This window comes from Lissotriton vulgaris, chromosome 10 (assembly GCF_964263255.1).
Source record: "Lissotriton vulgaris chromosome 10, aLisVul1.2, whole genome shotgun sequence".
Classification (NCBI taxonomy): Eukaryota; Metazoa; Chordata; class Amphibia; order Caudata; family Salamandridae; genus Lissotriton; species Lissotriton vulgaris.
This window is the reverse complement of record NC_141698.1, coordinates 481,141,775-481,164,112: the sequence shown is the minus strand read 5'-3', so window position 1 is coordinate 481,164,112 and position 22,338 is coordinate 481,141,775. Positions and strand designations below refer to the sequence as shown.

The window sequence follows — 22,338 nt, the reverse complement described above, 5'->3', positions numbered from 1 at the left end:
ATTTGTTATATAGGTGGTCCCGCTCCGCGAACGGTGACGAATTTATGAGGCACATCCTACTGACATTTAGAGAGGTAAGAAGCAGAGAAGTGGGTGTTGAGCCCAAAGCAGCTTATGTAATTTAAGACCACGCACTAATAGAGGTTCCCCCTGTTTCTCATTTACAGTCTATGGTCCTGACGAGAACCCCATATTTAAGGAGTTCGAAACGCGTAGACCTCCTCAGATAACGTTTTCACGTTGAAACCATAAGAAAATTGAACAACTCCTTGACTACAGTGATTTATATTTGCAAATGTGATTCTATGGTTTCTGATTCATGAAGTGTATATAAATTGTAAAAAAGTGTATGTTGTTTTAGACTGTTAGTTGAATGAATGTTTTGAGTATGAATGAAATGTCTTTCTGCATGAATGAGTATGAATGAGATTTAAGGAGAAAAGTACTTTCATGTTCGTTTTTGTAATGTGCTTCACGAAAATGTTTTGTTGAAATACAGAAATGGTAAAAAAAGTATAAGAAAAAAGTGTAAATAAAATGCAAATTTGAAGTGATTAACTCTATGATTAGAATCTTCTTTGCATATTGTTTTTTTCATATGTATAGAAAAGTCCTCAGAATTATTTGGCAGTACTGGCATTTATTTTTGTGATACTATAACGTGAAAGAAAGAGCACATTATACAAAATGCCCTCTGAGTCACAATAGTATGGGTAGCACCAGATTCAGAGGTGTACATACTCTGGGGCATATTCACTACAGAATGAGGCAGCGGAGCGCTGTGAGCAAAATAGCAGCGCTGTGCTTGTCATTTAAAAAAATTCAGGGATGCGTCGTATTCACAAGAATACGGCGCATCCCGGTGATTTCCATTGCACAGGCACTAAGAAAGCAGCCTAGCGCCAACACAGGAAATCTTGCACAGTGGTGCAAGGGTGCCTGATTTGCTGGGTTGATAGCTTATGTGCAGGAAGAGACCCCTTCCTGTACATAAAAAAAATCATTGAAGGTGATTTGCTCCTTCTATGTGTGTTACAGAATACAGCACACATATAAAGGGCAAACAAAAAAAGTGTAGAAACACAAGTAATTCTCCTTTTTGTGTCACTTTAAAGCCTGCTTTTCAGTGTTGTTAGTTTTTGGCGCTGCCTCAGATTTACAGATCCTTTAAATCTGGGGCAGCATCAAAATGCAATGGGTGTTGCAGAGAAACACCCACAGCAACACCCGTTGCACGCCCCTTTCACGCAGCTATCTGCATGAAATGGTACGATGTTTACAAAGTGGTGTTAAGCCACACAAAGTGGCTTAACGCTGCGTTGTAAATATGGAGCAGTGTATTGCACCACCGAAGTGTCGTAAAAAGTGCGCTCCAGTGGCACAATGCCATTGTAAATATGCCCCCATAATCTTGTGCACAGAAATAGATAGGTTTTCTTTGCACCTGTTTTATATTTATTAGATTTTAACATATGAATGGTTGGTACACTATGAAAAAGTGTTATAAGCTGCAGCTCAGTTGTTGGCTCTCTGTACTGCATGTTTTTGGAAACCCTACAAGCCTTCTTTAAATTTGTGTCTAGGAGAATCTGGCGGGCATGTTGGCATTTTGCTTTTGTAAATTGACCATCACGAGAAATTGTCAACAAAGTTTTTTGTTCTACTTTTTTCATTAATTCTTTTATTCAGTTATTAGTTTTTTCAGGGAAACATTCAGGGAAGTACACAAATGACTCCTTGCTGGATTGTTAATTTTCTTTGCTTTTCAGAAATGTATAGCTTTCTGAGATTACCAATGGGTTTCACACCTGTTTCCATCACAAACTGCAAGTAGGTTGAAACCACAAAAATTAGAAATGATAGACTAGCTCTTAGAAAAATAAAAAAACTGTAACAAAAACATTGTTAATGGTACAACTCTGCTTGTTTCTGAAAACTGGGTAGATGGTGATCCAAGCACTGTAAACCCATTTGTTGATGTGATATTTAGGGAAAAAAAACATGTTCTTTCTTGCACTTGCCAGCACTGTTCCTCATTTCCACCCTCAAATAACAAATATTAGCTATATTTTGGCTATTTTCTTGGTTCCCTCTAAGGGAGTCCAAAAACCCTAAATACCTTTAGCATCCCCAGCGTGTTGGAAAAAAGGACACCTATTTGTGTGGGATATATTTTGTGGAAAAAGGTTATCAGCCGCGAAGTGCCCCAAATATAAAAAAAAAAGAGCAGAGTAACTGGGGGTGGAAATGTCTCAGCAACTAAGGGGGTTAAGCAAAAAGGCAGGATTGACCCCTGAATGAGAGTTCACATGTGAAACATTCTGGACCATGAAGTATTATAATGTACATAGTAGATGAGTCAGAGGCATAACTTTATCTATAGAATAGGTGTGGTGCTCTATCGTAGTGCTCACATGCTGCGGACAATGGTGGGCCAGATGTAGGAGCCTTAATACCGGTCGGAAACGGCAGATTTTGGCCGTTTCCGACCGGTATTAGGGTTTTCAGATGTAGGGGGCTGAAAAATACAGAACAGTATATTTACCGATTCGGTAAAAGTACCGATTCGGTTGTGCATGCACACCTGTGCAATGTGACACACAGAGATGCCCTTAGGGCATGTATGTGTGCCACATTGCACACAAGCCTGTACTTGGGGTGCTAGAGGGTGTCAAAGTGACACCCCCTGCACCCTTGCAGGATTCGGTATTTACCGATTCTGTAAATACAGAATCGGTATTTCCCATTGATTCCTATGGGCTTCAAAGCCCATAGGAATCAATAGGAAATACCGATTCTGTATTTACAGAATCGGTAAATACCGAATTTTACAGATTCGGTAATTCAGATTTTAAAATTACCTACATCTGCCCCCTTCCCATTTACAGACTCTTAAATACCGAATCGGTAAAATTCGGTATTTAAGAGACTGTAAATGGGAAATACCTACATCTAGGGCCAGATGTAGGTAGCCCTTTACCGATCGGAATCGGCCGAAAATACTGATTTTCGGCCATTTCCGATCGGTAAAGGGCTATGGAGATGTAGGGGCACATATTCGGTAATTTTACCGAATCGTTATTATTACCCAATCGGTAAAATTACCGATTCGGTAATATTTACCGATTCGGTAAAATTACCGAAAATGCAATGTGGGTAGCCAATTTTCCATTGGCACATGCCTTTCAGAATCGGTATTTTACCATAGAATACAAATCCATGGTAAAATACCGATTCCTGTGTACATGCACATCTGTGCATGTACACATGTGCCATGTGACAGACTGACGTGCCCTTAGGGCATATCTGTGTGCCACATTGCACACATGCCCGTTTTGGGGGTGCTAGAGGGTGTCAAAGTGACACCCGCTGCACCCTTGACAAATTCGGTATTTACCGATTCGGTAAATACCGAATCGGTATTTGAATTGAATCCTATGGGCTTCAAGGCCCATAGGATTCAATAGCAAATACCGATTTGGTATTTACCGAATCGGTAAATACCGAATTTCAAGGTATCGGTAAAAAATCCAGATGTTGGTACCTACATCCCATTCACCGATTTTGAAATACCGAATCGGTAAAATTCGGTATTTCAAAATCGGTAAATGGGATTTACCTACATCTGGCCCCTAGCCCGGTATTGGATATGTACTCCATGTTCCTATTGGAATGTGTGTGATGTAAACCAGGACGACTGTTGTCTCCTGGTGCTGTTAAGATGAAATGTGAATAAATACCTTTTCCCAATCAACCTGTGTTGTGTGGTACACTGGGTTCCTAAAATTTGGTAGTGAGTGGTTCGACATCCAGAGCAATGCCTGCATCCTTCAGAAACTGGTAAACCCGGTTATTTCTAGTGGATTTTGATTTGCTCAGTTCGGGGGGTTGAAACAATTACTGTGTGGAAGGTCCATCTGCCAACTAGCTGGAGGAGGAGGTGAGAGTGCATTGTGGCAGTGTGGGGCAAAATTGCAGTGTTACAATTTAAAGCAGATGCAGCAGCTGTTTAGAACGAGGGATCCTATCTTCACTGTAGTCAAGTTTTCCACCCGCACCAGAATCCCAGTCTTGAGAGGTCCATTGTTGCACAAGAGGCCCACAACGTTGGATATTCATGAAGTTCACACAGCTGGTATCTTCTGTGACGTATCTTAACAAGATATGTGTCAGCTGCTGGGATTGGTTGTAGTTTTTTGTGTTTTGAACTCGGCGCGTCCTCTCTCTCCAACACGTCATGTTGCAGCATTCTGCTGTCAGTGACACACACACACTGTATTTTCATCTCCAGGGTGTTTGCGCCTCAAGTGGCAGCATTCTGCTATCAGTGATACGAACATTCTACCTTCACTGTTCTCGACCAGCGTGGTAGTGTGGCTGCGTTTTGGGCTGTCAGTGGCAGGCACACCTGTCCTTGCACACTCAAAGTGTTATTTGGCAGTGAGCAGCCCTTCAGTGACAAACACAATTGTCTTTTGATGCTTTCAGTCAAGCCTGCATGACCATTGGCACTATTTGCCCATCAGTGACAAGCACATTCTTGTTCATCAGATACTATCAGTGCTTTAGATCACCACAACGTCCAGATTTAGTGGCTTTTATGAAATCCTGTTAGTCAGTGACACGCACACTTTAGGGTTTCTACAATCATGACAGTTATGGTCAAGTTCAGAGACACATTACATGTATTTTTGTGTTGTACTAGAGCAGATTTCTCCTATACAGTGAGTGAATCCACCTCCTCGTTTTTTACAGTCTCCAAGCGAACCACCTATTTTTTTTGTCAAATCTGTTTATTAGCATTTAGAATTTTAACAGTTCAGTAGGTGCAGCATTCTATACAACTCATTCACTTGGTAATGTCGAGTATTCCGTCATCTGCAAAATAACATGTCAATTGGGCACCACAACATTGCATATAAGTATCTCAACAATTAAGAGTAAGCACCTGAAGCTGGCTGCAACGTAGGGAGTCTGTGTATCCCAGACCTGCATACAGAGATGATGTTTTGTAACAACTGTAAAAAAGAAATTCGAAACGAACAGCGACATGAGCACAGACATACTTTCATGCTTATCCCTTTCCTATCCCCCCTCCTCCTCAGCCCCCCGCGCCCACACGTGTGCCCACCCCCAACCACAACTGTTCCTGTAAAATAAGCCTGTACATCCCAGCAGGACAGCGTGTGTAATGCCCAGACATGGGAACATCTCGCGGTTTACTCATCTAATCCATCGCAGCCCCCGCATTCGTGCTACTTTCTGGTAGCTGTAGGGCATTAAGCATGTGCTCCCAGCGCTCTGCCATAGGTTCCCTGCGAAGTACCACCGTTTCCTCCCTGCGTATGGCAGTCCATTCCGCTCGGACCCATGCCTGGAAGGAGGAGGTCCACGCCTGCACGCCGGGAGGGTCGTGCGCCTTCCATTTCCTCGTGAGGCGGCGCGTTGCCACTCCCATCCCCAGGTCTAGGAAACGGGACGACACCTAATCTTTGGGCGGTCTCTGGAAGTGGTGTAGAAAGTATTCAGGCCAGTTAAAGGGGATAGTACGCCCGGTACAGTTCCTAAGCAGCTCACTGATGTCGCTCCAGTAAGTGCCCAGCCCAGGACAGTTCCGCAAGAGATGAAGAAGATCTGCTCCCACCTCCCCGCACCTGGGGCAGGACGCATCAGACCTATGGATATACTTGTTTATTAGTTCAGGTGTGAGATAGGCCCTGTGAACAACATAGAGCTGAATTTGATGAAAGCGCATGTTTCTGGGGATGCGCACCAGACTTTTAAGGATTTTCTCCCATTCTTTATTGTGAGTGCCCGTCCCAAATCCCGTTCCCATTTGCCACGAAGTGGGGCCAAACTGAACTCCGTGTGCGTCCGTAAGGACGCGGTGAACCACCGGACCAGGTGTCTACCCCTACCCATAACGTGAATATATTGCATGGTTAGCTGTTGCTCAGGCTCCGCCATGACATCTCCCCACCTGGCCGTCATTCTCGCTATTAGGGAGCGATGTAGTAGGAACCCCCCTGGAGGAAGCCCATCGTCGGAGACCAGCGTCTCATAAGGCGTCAGCGTGCCATCCCTGTAGAGGTCTCCCAGTGTCTGAGCATCTGACTCCTGCTACTGCTCTAACATGGGGCGCGTGAGAACCCCCTCGCCACCCGGTGAACCCTCCAAGGGTATCGCAGGTGAATAGGGAAGCACCTTTCGTGTGAGGAACAATGCTCTGCGGAAGCATTTGTATGCTACCGCCAGCAGCAGCGGGGCGAGTCGCTCAGTTGCCGCCACGCGGTGAAAGAGTTTAGTGACACGATCCAGAGTGTATCGCGACTCACCAGTGGCCGTGTCATCTCTCCCCTTATCTGCCAGCCAGCGGGCAATCCATTGGAGCTGCCCGGCCAAATATTAGTGCTCAAAGCAGGGAGCGGCCAATCCACCAGTGTTTGTAGGTAGGAAAAATTTCCCCAGTGCCAGTCGGTGTCGGGACGCGCCCCAGATAAAGTCTTGCAGGACCTTGTTGAGTTTGGAGAAAAAGGAGGCCAGTATAAATAGGGGAAGATTAACAAAATAGTACAGGAGGCAGGGGAGCATGACAATTTTAGCAAGGGCCACTCTGCCCGTGGGTGTCAGCAGGAGCGTGGACCAGAAGCATATCTGAGATCTGAGGGCTACCACCTCCCGCCCCAGATTTCCATCAAATAAATCAGCCGCTGATGGTAGATCTGAATCCCCAAATACTTAAAGGTGTCAGCCTTCCATTGGACTCTTGTGCCACCAAGGCAGTACCCCGGGTCGTCCACCCCGCTGCCGAATGCATAGCTGCAGGACTTGCCTGCATTCACCCGCAGCCCCGAGACAGCTGCGAATCGACGCAGCAATCAGGCCAGTTGTTTCGGTATGCATCCCACATCCCTCACAAACACCAACAGGTCGTCGGCATATAATGATACCTGATGGGTAGCATCACCCAGGGGAATGCCATCTCCCAGGATCTGCCGCATGGCTGCAGCCAGGCGCTCCATGGCCAGTGCAAACAGCAGTGGGGACAAAGGACACCCCTGCCGAGTGCCCCTGCCCACCGCCACTGCCCCGAGATATAAGGCCCCAATCGTACGCGGACTACTGGGCTTCGATATAGGAGGTCAGCCATCTGCAAGAAGTCCACATCCAGCTCGAATCTCTCCAGCACCACAGACAGGTAGCCCCACTCCAGACAGTCAAAGGCCTTTTCCAGGTCTAACACCAGGCACCCTGCCCTTGGCCATTCCCTCGTTGCCTCCGCCGCTACCCTGAAGTATCTCCTGCGGTTCAGAGACATGGACCTCGCTGGCACAAACCAATTTTGATCTGGATGGATTAAGTGGGGGACCACTGGCGTCAGACGTTCTGCAATTATTTTTGCGAAGACTTTATAGTCAATGTTAAGCATTGCCAACAGCCGATAGGAACCCAAGGCTGTGTGGTCTCTATCCGGTTTGGGCAGGGATACCAGGAATGCTTCTCGCATAGATGGGGGAAACGAGCCTGCGTCAATCGCTGTGCTATACAACTGAAGGAGTAGGGGCACTAGGATTTCCCTATTTGCCTTGTAATATTCTGCTGGTAGGCCATCTGGGCCTGGGGTTTTCCCGGTCGCTAAGGATTGAATCGCGTCTCCCACTTCCTCTAGCGCGAGGGGGGCATTAAGTGCATCTCTGTGCTCCGCAGAGGCCGTGGGCAGAGTAACAGTGTCCAGGAACTCATCCAGCACGTGTCTGGGGGCCAGTGCCGTGGACCGTGTATAACTGCTTGTAGTGGTCAGTCAGGGCTCGATGTATTTCACGCTGCGTGTAGACCATCTCCCTTCCCCCTGCGCAAATGGCTCCTATCGGGCCACTGCTGCCCGCTTTTTGTACTAACCAGGCCAGCAGCCGACCCGCTCTGTCTGCCTTGGTGTGAGTTCTGGCCGTGTGCGCCGCATAGTTATGGCATCTTAGCTGCTCCATGAGAGCTGCATGTTTACCACGGATGTCGCCCAGCGTGCGTGAATGCCCACCAGCCCCCTCAACCTCCCTCTCGTACCTCTCGTATGGTTTTTTAGGTTGACATTAAGACCAGGAAAGGAGGTACAAGTTTCATTAGTCAGGGAGAATTATATGGACAGGAGCAATCTTTGGATGGTAAAGTTTCCCAAGGTTATTGAGGATGGATAGGGAAGATTAGTGAGTTCAGACACTGTACTGCATTTGCCATTTTACACGTGCTAAATTACATGTTGACCTCGATTGCATGCAATGCTCTGATCTTCCATTTTGTTGCATCGCACTTCCATTTTGTGCTGCCTTGCCCTGTAGTTACACTTCAGCAGTAACATAAACATGTTTTTCACGTAAACCAGTACAAGCTGGTGCGAGGCATCTCATGAGGTTATGTTGTGCCTTCAGCTTGTTTTCATGCATTCTATGCTTATCTCTAGGACAGAGGGATGATGCGCCGTGCAAAGCTCTCCAAGGCCGGAGACAGGGAAAGGAATGTCTTTTGCCTCAGCACACCCAAACAGAATCTGGCCAGGTCTGTGTGGATGAATCTGACGCAGAGATGGGGCCAGCACCTATGAATAGATGGGCGAGAGCGCCTGCTAGAGGCTTCTCGAACATGTTTATTTAAACTATAAAAAGAGGTGTCTGTGGGGTGGAGCTCAGGAACTCAGTCTTGGAGTGGAGGCACTCGCGGGACAACTTTGGTGCCCGGAGAGATTACTTCCTGTGCCCCGGTCTCTACAGGGTCCCCAACTTGGTGTTCAGTGCTTGGCCAGGGATGTTGAAGTCTCCGGTGCAGACGCATCTGGGGCCCAATGTAGGTAGGCATTTACCGGTCGGTAACGGCTGAATTCGGCCGTTACCGACCGGTAAATGCCTTTTCCTATGTAGGAGGCATTTATTTACAGATTCAGTATTTTTACCAATTCTGTATTTACCGAATCGGTAAAATTACCGAATTGGTAAATACAGACTCAGTAAAAATACCGAATCTGTAAATTCTAATGTAGGTAGCACTGTTGACAGTGCTAGAGGCCTCTAAGAATTTGTAGAGGCCATAGGAATCAATGGCAAATACAGATTTGGTAATTACTGAATCTGTAATTACCGATTTTTACCGATTCGGTAATTAATTCGGTAAAAATACCTACATCCCCATTGCCAGTTCTTAAATACCGAATAGGTATGATTCGGTATTTAAGAAGTGGTAATCTGGGATTACCTACATCGAGCCCCTGTTGAGGTGCTTTGTACATTAACTGTTTATATACCTGTTTTCACAGTTTCATAATTTTACATATAAACATACTAGAAAAAGGCGCAAACTTAACTGTACCCTCATCATAGTGCATTTATCACTCGCATTGGTCTATATGGACCTATCAGCAGAGAACCTGTCTCCTACCTGATGTCCGCATTGTTCATATAGTGATAACCACCTATTGAGCATGTGACTAATGTTGTACCTGAAAAGGTAGTGTTAAAAAGTGCACGTGGAATTAAAAAAAGTGTCTAACTGACATAGACTGACTCTCCTTAGAGAGAGGAAAAGACGGCATTAGGCCTAATACCGAAAGATCTTATTATTTTTAATCCATTTGAATACAGGTCTGTGCAATGTTAGCAATTCCCGTATTGAATCAGATCTATCGCCAAGATCCATACAATATAATTCTCCACTTATACACTTTCCACATGATTTGGAGAAAAAGTGGTGAATAACTGGTAGACATGACTACGGAATGCTATACGACAACGTTAAATGATCAATGATAGAGCAGAAGAAGACATCAAGGAACAAGGAAATACTAATTACATCATCAAAAGAATGTGCACACTGAAAAAAAAATAATAATATAATAATCGGCTAGTTAGAGGTAATGGTGCAAATCCTCGCATAAATTCAGCCCCCTCTCTGACTTGGTATCTAACTCGATTATATACTTCGTCTCAAGTTGTCTGAGTTTTTTCTCTCTGTTTCCCCCCGATTATTAGGGGGAACACTATCTATGACGAAGTATGTGAGAACATTAAGATTGTTAGCAAGCTCAATTTTAACATGTCGGGCCACGGGGTATGTATGGTCAGAATTAAAACCTCCCGCAGGTGTTGGAGGATTCTTTGGTGCACCGGGAGTTTGGTGCTCCCCACATAAGTCAATCCACAGACACACTGGAGGATGTAAACAGCATGGTCAGTGCGACAGGTATAGTGGCCATTCAGCTTAATAGGTATATCTGAGAAAGGGCTAACGTATGTTTTCGTGTTTTTGCAAAACTTACATGCCCTGCACGTACTACATTTATAAAAGCCTTTACTGCCACTAAACCACTCACTTGTGACAACAGATTCAGGGCTGGTTTTTACTAGTTCACAACGCATAGAGCGCGCTTTCCTGTATGTAAAGTTAGGCCTCACAAGTAATGATGGTGATAATACTGTGTCCGTTTGTACTATGGGCCATTGCGCATATATATATATATAAACTCCAAGGTCCTGTGAATCAGCCTTAATTCCCAATCTCGCCAACAGGTACAGATCACTTTGAACGCCAAACAGTCAGTTTATACGTGATTTTATTCCCCCATTACACCAGCATGATGCGTTTAGGCCTCGTCACCGCAGCCTTGATCACATGGCAAGAAAGGGCCAATGCAGTGCTTAAATACAGTGTAAGTGAGTTCAACACAGATTATCAGAATAGACATAAAAGACATACTACAAGCTTCCTATGAATATATCAAAAACAGGTTCATGTGCAAAATATCGCAATAGGAATCTCAATAAATAACATACACATAAAAACATGTATGAATAAATAAATATTGCCTCATCATTAAAATAAACAATGGCTAACAGGTAAGTACCCCCTTCCCCCATACCCCCATACTATATACATATATACATGGCGGTAGGGCATAGAATTATACACAATAGACCCTATGTTAGCTGATCAGATGGTCAGAATGTTGTCCCATTTTCGTAAATACACATGCCCTGTGCCAATTCTCACTATCATAAATAATGGCTTCCGTCTTAATATCATTACATTCAGAAATGGTCTGTGCAAAAAACAGACATAAGGTTTAAGTGCAAGTGCATGTGCAAATAACGTTCTAATAGTGCAAAAATGGCAATTTCTAAAGTGCTCTTGGATAAAAAGATATTAAAATCTCATATCAAAATACCAAGTTAGAAAAAACACATTAAAAAACTCCTACTTTCTCAGTATAAAAAACAAATAACTGAGGACGGACGTCATGTTTCAACTGGTAATCTCGACATAGTGTCATAATGTGTCCTACTTAAATGAACCAAATCAAAGTGATAATCAGTACGTAAGTAAGGTCCTCCTACACACTGAGAATTCATTATTTACATAACTATAAGTGCAAATGCAAGAATCATATTATGGAAACTGCCATTGGAAACAATTCGAATGTCTATAATCAGATTACCCAGCAACATATGCTGATGAAAATGATGTTATTATGGTTGGCCCTTAATGCTGGCTTGATAATGATCTTATTCTTTCGGGCACAAACAGGGAATGGGAAAAGTAATGACTCGTGGTAATAGATGGGACACAGAGAAACAGTAATAGAAATGTATGTCTTTATAAAAAACTATGAAGATCCTCCCCTGTATTCATCCCATTGGGGATCCTCGTATCTAATAAAAGGATGTATTTACTTTTTAACTGCCTCAATTGCCTCTCCCTGTTGCCTCCACTTATGTTTTTGGGTACTGCATTGATTATGAAATATTTCAAGTCATTCAGATTTTTATTATGGACTGATTCAAAGTGGCGGGCAACCGGATAATTAGTATCCGAATTTACGATTGTGATGGTGAAGTAGTGTGGCTCACTGGTTAGAGGCGGCAGACCCGAGAGCAGAGGAAAGCCTGGGACCAGGGTTCGATTCCCGGCGCGGCAGGTTTCTGGACCAGGGTCAGCGGACTCGATAATTCTCTCGCCTCGGTGCCCACTCTGATCAGCGATTTCACTCGGAAACTCTGGGCATTAGCTTGCCTCATCTTCACTAACGGCCCCACCAGACCGCCGGGGATGCCTGGTCTCACCCTGGAGATACCCATTAAGGGACCATCTCTCAGGGAAGCCAGGAAGGGTTTCGCAGCGGTCGAAGCGCCTTGGGACGCTCCGGGTAAGTAGTGCGCTATATAAATGCCTATACATTTACATTTACATTTACATTTACGATTGCCCTTAGGTGTTGGAGGATACGAATGAAAGCTTGGAGCTTTGTGCTGCCAACATATTTGAGCCCGCATGTGCATTCGAGTACATAAACCACAAAATCTGTGCGGCAAGTGTAAAGCCCTTTAATTTTTACAGGGTTAGGATTAAAGGCCGAACAATATTCAGTGGTGTTAATGCCAAATTTGCATACCCTACACGAAATGCATCGATGGAAACCCGTTTTATTGGACAACCAGTTCTTCACCTTCTTAACGTCAGGACTAGATTTCACCAGGGAATCCCTCATGGAGGGAGCCCTCCTGAAGGTGATGGATGGTTCCTCTGGTATTAGTGAGGCTAGGCTAATGTCAGATTTAAGTAGCGGCCAATGCTTTTTAAGTATCCCCCTGACCTTCCTTTGTTCAGTGTTAAAGGTGGTGATAAGGCAAAGTCTTTCTTCTTTTCTAACCAGGTCTGGGTTGTCATCTGCCTGTGTGTTGTCTCTGTTACCTACCAGGCATTCCTCTCTACTCTTACTGTTGGCTCTCGCCCTAGATTCTCTCAATTCTTTAGGTGAGTAGCCTCGGGCCAGGAATCTTTTATGTGCCTCCCTCTGACAAGCCACCAGCTCAGACTCAGAGCTACATATCCTACGCATTCTAATGAACTCGCCATAGGGTATGCTTTTAATTAGGTGGCCCGGATGGGCACTCTTCGCATGCAAAATGGCGTTGCCCGCGGTACTCTTCCTATGGAGCCTAGTTTTGAGTTTTTTTTCATTGATATAGATTTCCACATCAAGAAATTGGATGTGAGTTGGATTGATTTGGAATGTAAAATGGAGGTTTAGGTCATTCTTATTAATCACATCAATAAACTCCCTTGCAGATTCCATTGACCCTTTCCATACCATGCAAATGTCATCTATAAATCTCCAGAAACACCTTATGCTGTCAGAGAACCTAGATTTGTGTGTGCCCATGAGGACATGCTCCTCCCACCACCCAACATGCAAGCATGCGTAGGTTGGGAAGGTTGGGGAGAACTTTGGTGCCCGGAGAGATTACTTCCTGTGCCCCGGTCTCTACAGGGTCCCCGACTTGGCGTTCAGTGCTTGGCCAGGGATGTTGAAGTCTCCGGTGCAGACGCATCTGGTGAGGTGCTTTGTACATTAACTGTTTATATACCTGTTTTCACAGTTTCATATTTTTATATATATATATCCTTTTAGGAGCGAAACGCGTCATGGACGACACCATGTCTTTTTATTTCATCTGTGTGAAATAAATACTTACTTTTCACTGAAGAACATCGTTGCTGCTTCTTTTTGCCAAATGTAAAAAGAAAGTCACGCTAAGAGGTCCTTACCTGGTTTGTTTTCACCGCGGATTGGTGGATTGGTGAAACAGGAACATTGTTGCATATATATATATATATATATGGAAAATTCGGGTGTTTTATGGAAAATATACACTTGATTAATGGGACTGTTTCGGGATTTATCCCATTATTGGCAAACTTACAATCATGATGACAATGATTTAAATGGTGTTTGTTTATTCAAAGTCATTACAAATGACACGGAGTATTTTTACCATGTCTATTGCACTGTAGCACTTTACTCTGTTTTGGTTGGTTACCATTGAATGCCTTTGCACTTTATATTCAGCCATTTCCTCGTATAACACCATGTGACCAAGGCCTGTGATAGGCCGAAACGATATGCTGCTTTGTTGCTGAATAAATGAACAACTCACGGAATACCTGGGTCTGCTGTTTTCTTGCGGTAGCGTGACTACATACTGCTCCGAATGCCTTGCTGAAAACCTGTGGTGGATATATATATATATATATATATATATATATATATATATATATATATATATATATATATATATATATATATATATATATATATATATAGTGGTGTATTCACTGTTTATTGCCTTTCACTCGGTGCCTAGCAATTTACTAGCTTCAGTGACTTATTGCCTTTGCCTACGATATTAATAAAGCTCATTTTTTACCTCCAGAGGAGTGTTGGAGTTTCTGTGTGAGTAAGTGGTGTGCGTAAATTCAGATTAAGCAAGTGGGCAAAGCAATACAGACACCAGGTTAAGGTTCAGGAAATCCCAAAATTACAAAACACAAATTGAGAATGGTGCCTTGTAGCATTAGAGAAGAGCGGGTGAACATACTTGTGCATCCATGAGGTTATCAAGCCTATCACATCTTTGCTTTGGCTATCTGCGTTAGTTATCGCCAGAAAGAAAACAGGAGAATTAAGAGTTTCTATTGACATGAACCAATTCACATGGGTGGATTAACATCCTCTACTGTGGATTGATCATATTGTTTCTTGTTTTTTTGGTCCATCTGTTTTTTAACAAAATTGATTTGGCATCTGCCTACCATTAGGTGGAATTAAAACTATCCTGCAGGCATCTCACAGATTTAATTTCTCCCATGGGTACTTTTATTTTAACTGGATGCCTTTCGGTTTAGCATCTGCCACATCAGTCTTCCAATGCATCATGGAGACTCTGCTCAAGGACATCAATGGTATAGTGGTATTTAAAGACAACTTACTTGTAGGCGCCAACAACATGAAGAAACACGACAAAATATTGTATAATGTGTTGGGAAAGTTGGACTGGGGTTGTTGCAAATGTTAAGAATTGTGAATTTGCTAAGTCCAGGATTGAATATTTGGGCCATGTTTTTCAGGACAAGGGGTAGAACCAGGCCCCGGTTTGGTAGAGGCATTGTAAAAGCCCTGGCACCCAACAGTAAAAAACAGGTGTCATTGTTTTTGTGCGTTTGTGAATTTTATGCTAAGTTCATCAAAAGATTTGCCAGTAAGCCTGAGAGATTGTAAAATTTGCTAAAAAAATAAAAAAATTCGAGTGGGATGAGAGGTTGGCACCGAATGATCCTGCCAGTCAGTGCCTTATCGCTGTTGACTTCAGTAACAGCGGATTAGGGGTTACCCTTTCCCAAATGATTGGGCAGAGTGAAAGGACTATAGGTTTTGCCTCCAGGGCCCTGCGAGACAATGAGAGAAAATGTTCTGTAATTGAAAAGGAAAGGCTTGTTTGTTGTTGGGCTATTGAACAAATCAAGTGTTTTGCCTGGGGGAAAACGTTTATGATATTGACAGACCATAAACCTCTGGTTGGTATTTTGAATGGAGATGTTATCAGAGATTAGATGCCCAGAATTGCCAGATTGAGTGCAAAACCTCTTCATTACAATTTTGTGATATAGTATATCCCTGCTGGAAGAATATAAAAGCCGACTACCGTTCAAGATCACTGTCTGTGCTCATGGAAGGTGAACCTGAGGATGAGGACCAAGAATTTCTCACTGCAGCTATTGATGTGTGTTTTGCGAGTGATTTTGATAGATAGGAGTGGATGGATTGTGTGGAGAAAGATGATGTTCAAAAATGGTTCATGAATTTGGGGTTTGAGGTTGGTCAAAGGAGGGTTCATTACATTCAATTGTCCAACTATACTGTAAGATTTCTGATGAGCTGACATTAGAGTATGAGAATGTAATCTTGAGAGGTGACAAGTTTATATCATCTGTGTCACTTAGAGGGCAGTTCATTAAGGCTGGACACTAGGGCAATTTAGGACAAACAGTAACTAAAAGAAGAGTATGTTCAGTGTTTTGGTGGCCCAATAAGGACAATTACATTATACAGACTGTCGGGATTGTGCGATTTGTTTCACAGGTGACAAGGTTTTGAAAACAGCTACACCACTTCTACATCCTGTAGAGCTTCCTGAAAGGCTTAGGTCCAAGCTTACAGTGGATTTCATTTGTCCTTTCGGTATTTTGCCACCAAGGCTTAGATATGACATAATTTTGGTTGACTATTATTGTAATTGGTGGCAAGTGGAATTTGTCCTGGAACAAAATATTTGTGTTTTAATATCATTTTTCAACAAAACCCTGAGAGAATGCTTTCTGAATGAGTTATTTTCTGAGAATGGAGTCCAATTGGTTTCAAGAGAAATTAGATTGTTTTTGAGTAAATATGGTATCAAGCACAAAAGGGTTGCACTGTATCTTCCACGGGCAAATGGTTTGGTGCACAAAATGAGAGGAGCATCAATAGATTTTATCCAATGGGCTGTTAAGAACAGTATTGGTGTTCGTACGGGTGCGGATGATATGTTGTTTGTGCACCATACCAGTCCAATCGGTTACAAGACACATTTCATGATTATAATAGGTATGTTACCTGCTAGAAAATTGTTTCCAGCATGGTTGAAAAAGCGTATGTTTGTCTTTTCCCATGAAAGTGACATGGATATGTGTGTCCGCCCAAAGGTGGTGATGGCACAGAGAAAACCGAAGCAAGGTTTTGATGAGGAAAATGAAGAGGGCGGGCATGGGAATGACATCATGAAAGGGTATTGGATCCGCATAAGAGAACCTTCTCATGTGCCGAAAGGTCAACAAAAGTTCAGTGGAACTGTAAAAGTAGATGCTGTTCGTTTTCATTCTGTTAAAGTGAAAGGAAATGAATGATGGAATTGTTCTAGAGTAGTGGCAGTCAAAAACAGAGGCGTGATGGATGCACAAGAGGAAGATGTTCCATTTAGGAATGATACCTGGGGTGTCGGTAATCTTTCTCTCCCAAGAAGAATCATTGGGAAACTTGTAAGGTTTCATTGGTAAAACATAGGGTTATTTATGTCTGGTCAAATGGTGTTTAGAGTGTTTCTATGCATGCCAAGGCATAGAGCTTAAGATTCTTTTCATGTTTATCTTTGTTTATATATATCAAAGTAAGGGGGAGAGAGAGGATAGTCTGGGTTCATCCTCCAAAACAGACTCAAAATATCATAACAGAAACCCAGTAGTACGAAGGGAAATAACCCTCAACTGGAGGAAACAAAGTTTTCTTGAAAAAACCTCATCCACCAGGTCTATCCCAATCCGCTACGGAGAAGGGGATGCTGCGACCTAGGGAATACGTGGGAGCACTTCAAAGACTGTACAATAATAAAGGAGATGGTGTAAAAAATAGGAGTGGGGGTATTTGGTTTGTGTGTTAGGGTGAGTTTAAAAATACCTGCCTAGTAGGTTTAACCTATCTATTCAGACCTCTAGCTGGTATGATTAAAAATAAGGGGGTGGGTGGATGATAGGAAATTAGGGTGTCATGTACCTGGTTTCCTAAAGAGTCAACATGTTTCAAGCCGTACCACTATTGACTTTTCATCAAGACCTAGGGGAAAACATTATTTACAGTGGTGATAGCTCCCTGGTACCACTCCTGCTACATCTCAATACATGTATTGCATTCAACTGAAAGGTGTATATACCTACACCACCTATCTGATGAACGTTGTCTTTTGCTACTTCATATCATACTGCTATTGCCCCATGGCTCCTCCAAGATGCGGTTCCCTCCGGGTAACACCAGTAGGGAGCTCAGCAGAGCTGCAGCCTTGATTTGAATGTGACTATAGGCTTCACTCTAGTCCAGGGGAACCATGGCATAGTTTTTGAAGTGCTCCCAGCAGAGATGGACCCAATGATGATGCATGCCTCCAAGGGGTAACCCTGGTGAGTGAGGGTTTTACTTTTTATTCCATGTGGAAAAGGGGGAAATGTTGTGGTGATCTATCGTAGTGCTCACACGCTAAGTAGAATGTTATTGTATATTTGTTCCATGTTATTATTGGAATATGGGTGATGTTAACCAGGATGACAGTTGTCTCCTGGTGCTTTTAAGGTATGACATGAATAAATAATTTCCCTCAATCAACCTGTGTTGTATGGTAGACTGGATTTCTAAACAAGGGCTCAGGTCAATTTAAACATGTACCAGCCTGGAGAGTAAAAGCTTGTCTCCTGTATTTATATCACAGGTTACAGTGTTATGATGAATACAAATGGGATAAACCTCTCATACCAAGTAGAGAGACAGGCGTGTCAAGTGGCATCTGCTATAATATTATCCGTTTTAAATCATTTCATGTTATTCAGTTGCTTGCCTCGGAGGTGGTTCCTTTTTAGGTCGAGCCTGAGCTCTGGCGATCTGTTGTAGGTAGAGTACGGAGGAGAAGCTCGCCATCATTTTTCATTGGCTTGTGTCTTTGACCTTCCTAAATGCTGCCGTTTGATTCCTTAATAGGCTTGTTAGTCCCTCTGTCGTACAGCCATGTCATCATTTATATCCTCCCATGGCTACAGGCCTCTTTACTTGGTTGTTACACGATATGTGTACTTTTTTGTTTATTGAGCCAGGACAATGGCGGACGCTTGTTTGCAATGCCATAGGTCTCGCATTTAATTGTGAGACCTATTGCATTACAAATATTCTTTTCATACAGCACTACACCGCACTTTATCTTTAACTTGTGCCTTTCGGTAATTGTACACGGGTGCACACAGTCAACAATGGCGCCCGCAGCTTAAAGACCCTCACCCATCTTGCCCCTGCATGCCACACTTTAACTTTTTGGTAACTTTTCATAACAGCCTAGGAGCACTGTTTTCTTTAATTGCTTTGGTCCTGCTTAAAACGCTCTTCGGCAACGCACTTTTTTTTTTTAAACCAACCCTGCATGCCTTATGTTTCACTGCTCAGAAGGGGCGGCATGCGATGCGAGGGGCCGTCGTTTATGTGAAAACAAAACAAAAAACAATAAGGCCCTAACATGGCGCCCTCGTGCCTTTCTATTATTATACACGGGCCCACACAGTCAACAATGGCACCCGCAGCTTAAAGACCCTCATCCCCATTCTGCCCCTGGCACCGCAACTTAACTTTAACATGAGTGCTGCGCTTAATATATTAGTAGGCGCACACTTTTATTATTGGCTCACCCACATCCAACATCTCCAACCCGTGCCCTACTGCAGGAGCTAAAGATGGGGGTAGGGTGGGGCTCAGCCACCTCCTGGCAGGCGGCGGGTGCAGAAGAAGCTCCTCGGAGTCCTGAACCTCAGCCGCAGGCAGCACCATAGCGGAGAGCGCCGGCCTCGAGAATCACTGCAGCAAAGGTTTCAAGAATAAGGGTGCGATGTGGACACCATGAAGTTATTGTAGAACTGCTAATCCACCCATTGACGATCTGATACAATCTTTGATTCTGCCCATCCTGCTGAAGTGTCTAGAAGTAGAGAAGTATGTTTTTGTTGTGCTATCGATTTGTTTTTAAATGCTGCTGAATGTGAGCCTAATATTTGCACTTGGACAAGAATTTAATGATAGTGTTGAATTATTTTTTTTTAATCACTATTAAGGCACATTTTTATCAGTGGTGCGGCAGGTAGCCGTAACAACACAAGTACCACTGCCAGGCCCCAGGAACAGTGAGATCCAGCCATTTGAATCCCTTTGGGTGTATGGTGAGCTTTTTTGGGATTCTGCATGCCATGTGAGAACCTAATACCAAGGCATAATTCGGCACATCCTTCTTGACAACAGTCGAAATGGGCATATCAGCGGTGAGAAGGCGCTGGCTGGAGGGACACCATGTCCAAAGTACAGGAGAGGAGGAGGCGCAGTGTTGTGGCAGCATGTAGAGGTTTGTGACTGCTGTGTTGGTACAGAAATCCACAGAAAATGTGCTGGGCATAACTGCACCAGTCCCTTCACCTTGTCCATAGATCCCTGTGGGTGTCTTCAAAATCTTTGTTTTTGTTCAGACCACCTCATTGAATCTAAGCCTTCAATATCAATGCTCAGATCTAGAGAAGGTTCACCTAGTTGTAGTCACTTCATGCACGTATTTACCCATTTATTCTCATCAGCAACCAACCAATGTACCCTCGTCATTCTCTTTCCCACTCTCACTTATCAGAATAATTTGTCATCTGATGCTATGATTTGACACTGTTTCTCGCGGCATTATTATAGTGGTAAGATGAGCAGTATCCAGCATATGCCAGCCCACACCACACATGGATTTGCCTTATTTTGTATTCTCTGTTGACAAGCAAGGATAGAAATCTGCGTTGTCGTCTTTAATAGCAGGTTAACCTGATGCCCCTCACCTTGCATCTTCGTTTTGTGAGTTATTTCTCTCTTCTGCAAAACTATTTTCAATTTTATGGTACATCACTTTCTGACAAGTTAAAAGGTGGACCTTAACTTATTCCCTTAATTGTGTGGCCTAGACACCTATGACCACATGCATCAAAGTCAATTGCATTCGCAAACGGTGCGAATCGCAATTTTCGGCCGTTTGCGAATGCAATTGACTAATTTGGAATGCATCATGCATTTCGCAATTTTAGGAATCGCAACCATGTTGCGATTTCTAAAATTGCGATTGCATTTAAGAAATCGCAATTTCAGATTTCTTAAATGCAATACATGATAATTTTTTAATTGCGAATTCGCAATTTGGAAGTGGTAAATTAGCATGAAGTTGAACTTCATGCTAATTTACCGAAAACTTTAAAATATGCACAAATTGCATTTTTGAAAGTTTAAATTTAAACACACACATGCCCTTGGGGCATGTGTGTGTGTAAATTGCATTTAAAGTTACATTTCAGGGGTGCAGGGAGGGGTTCTTTGGAACCTCCCCCCTGCACCCTTGAAATTGCATTCACATTTTGCGAATCGCAATTTGAAATTCGCAAAATGTGAATGCCTTCTCATTCATTCCTATGGGCCTTTTGGCCCATAGGAATCAATGGGAAGGGTTTTCCTTAATTGCGATTCGCAAATTGTGAATCGCAATTGAGGAAAAATACCGAATCGCAAAAATAAATGCGAATTGTTCATGCATTGCAGTTTGCGATTTCTAAATAGCGATTCCTTAATTTTCGCAATTTAGGAATCTCAAACGGGTGCAATGATGCATGTGGCCGCTAGACACTTACAGAACAGCACGCATTCAATGGTATCTCTCCATTCGCTTGCATTCATGTGCAACACAATGCCTTTTTCAGAAAGAAAGGTATCTGTGCATATTATACTGTTTGCTCTTGTGCTCTCACTTTAGCCTGCGGCCAGTTTCAACTAGCTTTCTCATATCGCATTTGTTTCTAGAGCTATGATCCACCCTCTATCATTGTTGCCATCCTTTAAGGAAATCAGTGTCTATTAGGGCACCACATATATCCAAATCACAACATATAATTCAACACCATATCACAAAATTCCACAGCACACCACATAAATAAACTCCACTATATAACACTCCACAACACATAATACCATTTCATAGAATTACACACCTTAAAACACAATAACACTCCACGTAAGTCCACTACACCAATACCCCATATTTACTATCCACATAATTACACAGCACACTATGCCACAATTCCACTACACAAATCCATTCCACACAATTCCAGAACTAATCCAATCCAGCCCACATAACTCAACGATACACCACATACATACAGTCCATAACACACAAAGACATTGCCATTTACAATGCCAATAGCTCCAACTCAAACAAAAGCGAGACCTATTGCATTTCCAGTGCTTGTTTGAATCTTGATTCCAGAACTGATGTTAGGATGAAATCATGATTTCTTAGATTTCCTATTTACCTAGCTTGATTCCTAGATTTTTACCTCGACAACAAGGTTGAGTGTGACCTGGTGTATGTTTTGTCTGAATTTTTACATTTAATCACTCATCTTGTTACATGCAAACAGAATTAACTGAAGCACTAGACTCCTGAAAAGAGCAGCTGCCAATAGCAATAGAATAAAACAGAAATTATAAGAGGAGATACTGCAAGGCCTTACAACAACCCACCCAGTGCCTACAACTGCCAGTATTGTCCTTTTTATTCCCAGGGCCCTCCCCAACAAGATTAAAAACTCAGGGGCAGATCTACAAGAAAGTGCTGCAGCGTGGCACCCTAAGCTCTTTGGCTGCCCCACGCAGCAGCACTTTCAGAGCACAGGAATGCGACATATCTACAATGATATGTCGCATTCCTGTGCTCTCCCCTGCCCTGGCGCAGAAACAGCTGCCATGCGCCGGTGCAGGCAACCTTGCACCATGGTGCAAAGATGCCTGCGTCATGGGGAGATTGCTTTGTGAAGGAAAGGGCCCCTTCCTGTACAAAAGCAATCACTGCAGGCATTTTCCTCTTCCAATGCGTGCTGTAGAATGCA

The 22,338-nt window shown here is 43.2% G+C and overlaps 1 protein-coding gene across 1 annotated transcript in view; it reads right to left on the bottom strand.

The window, feature by feature from the left end:
* The window catches only part of LOC147685430 (SEC14-like protein 5), a 1,171,342-nt gene that overhangs the window by 173,913 nt on the left and 975,091 nt on the right, over positions 1–22,338 (bottom strand). The window lies entirely within an intron of this gene.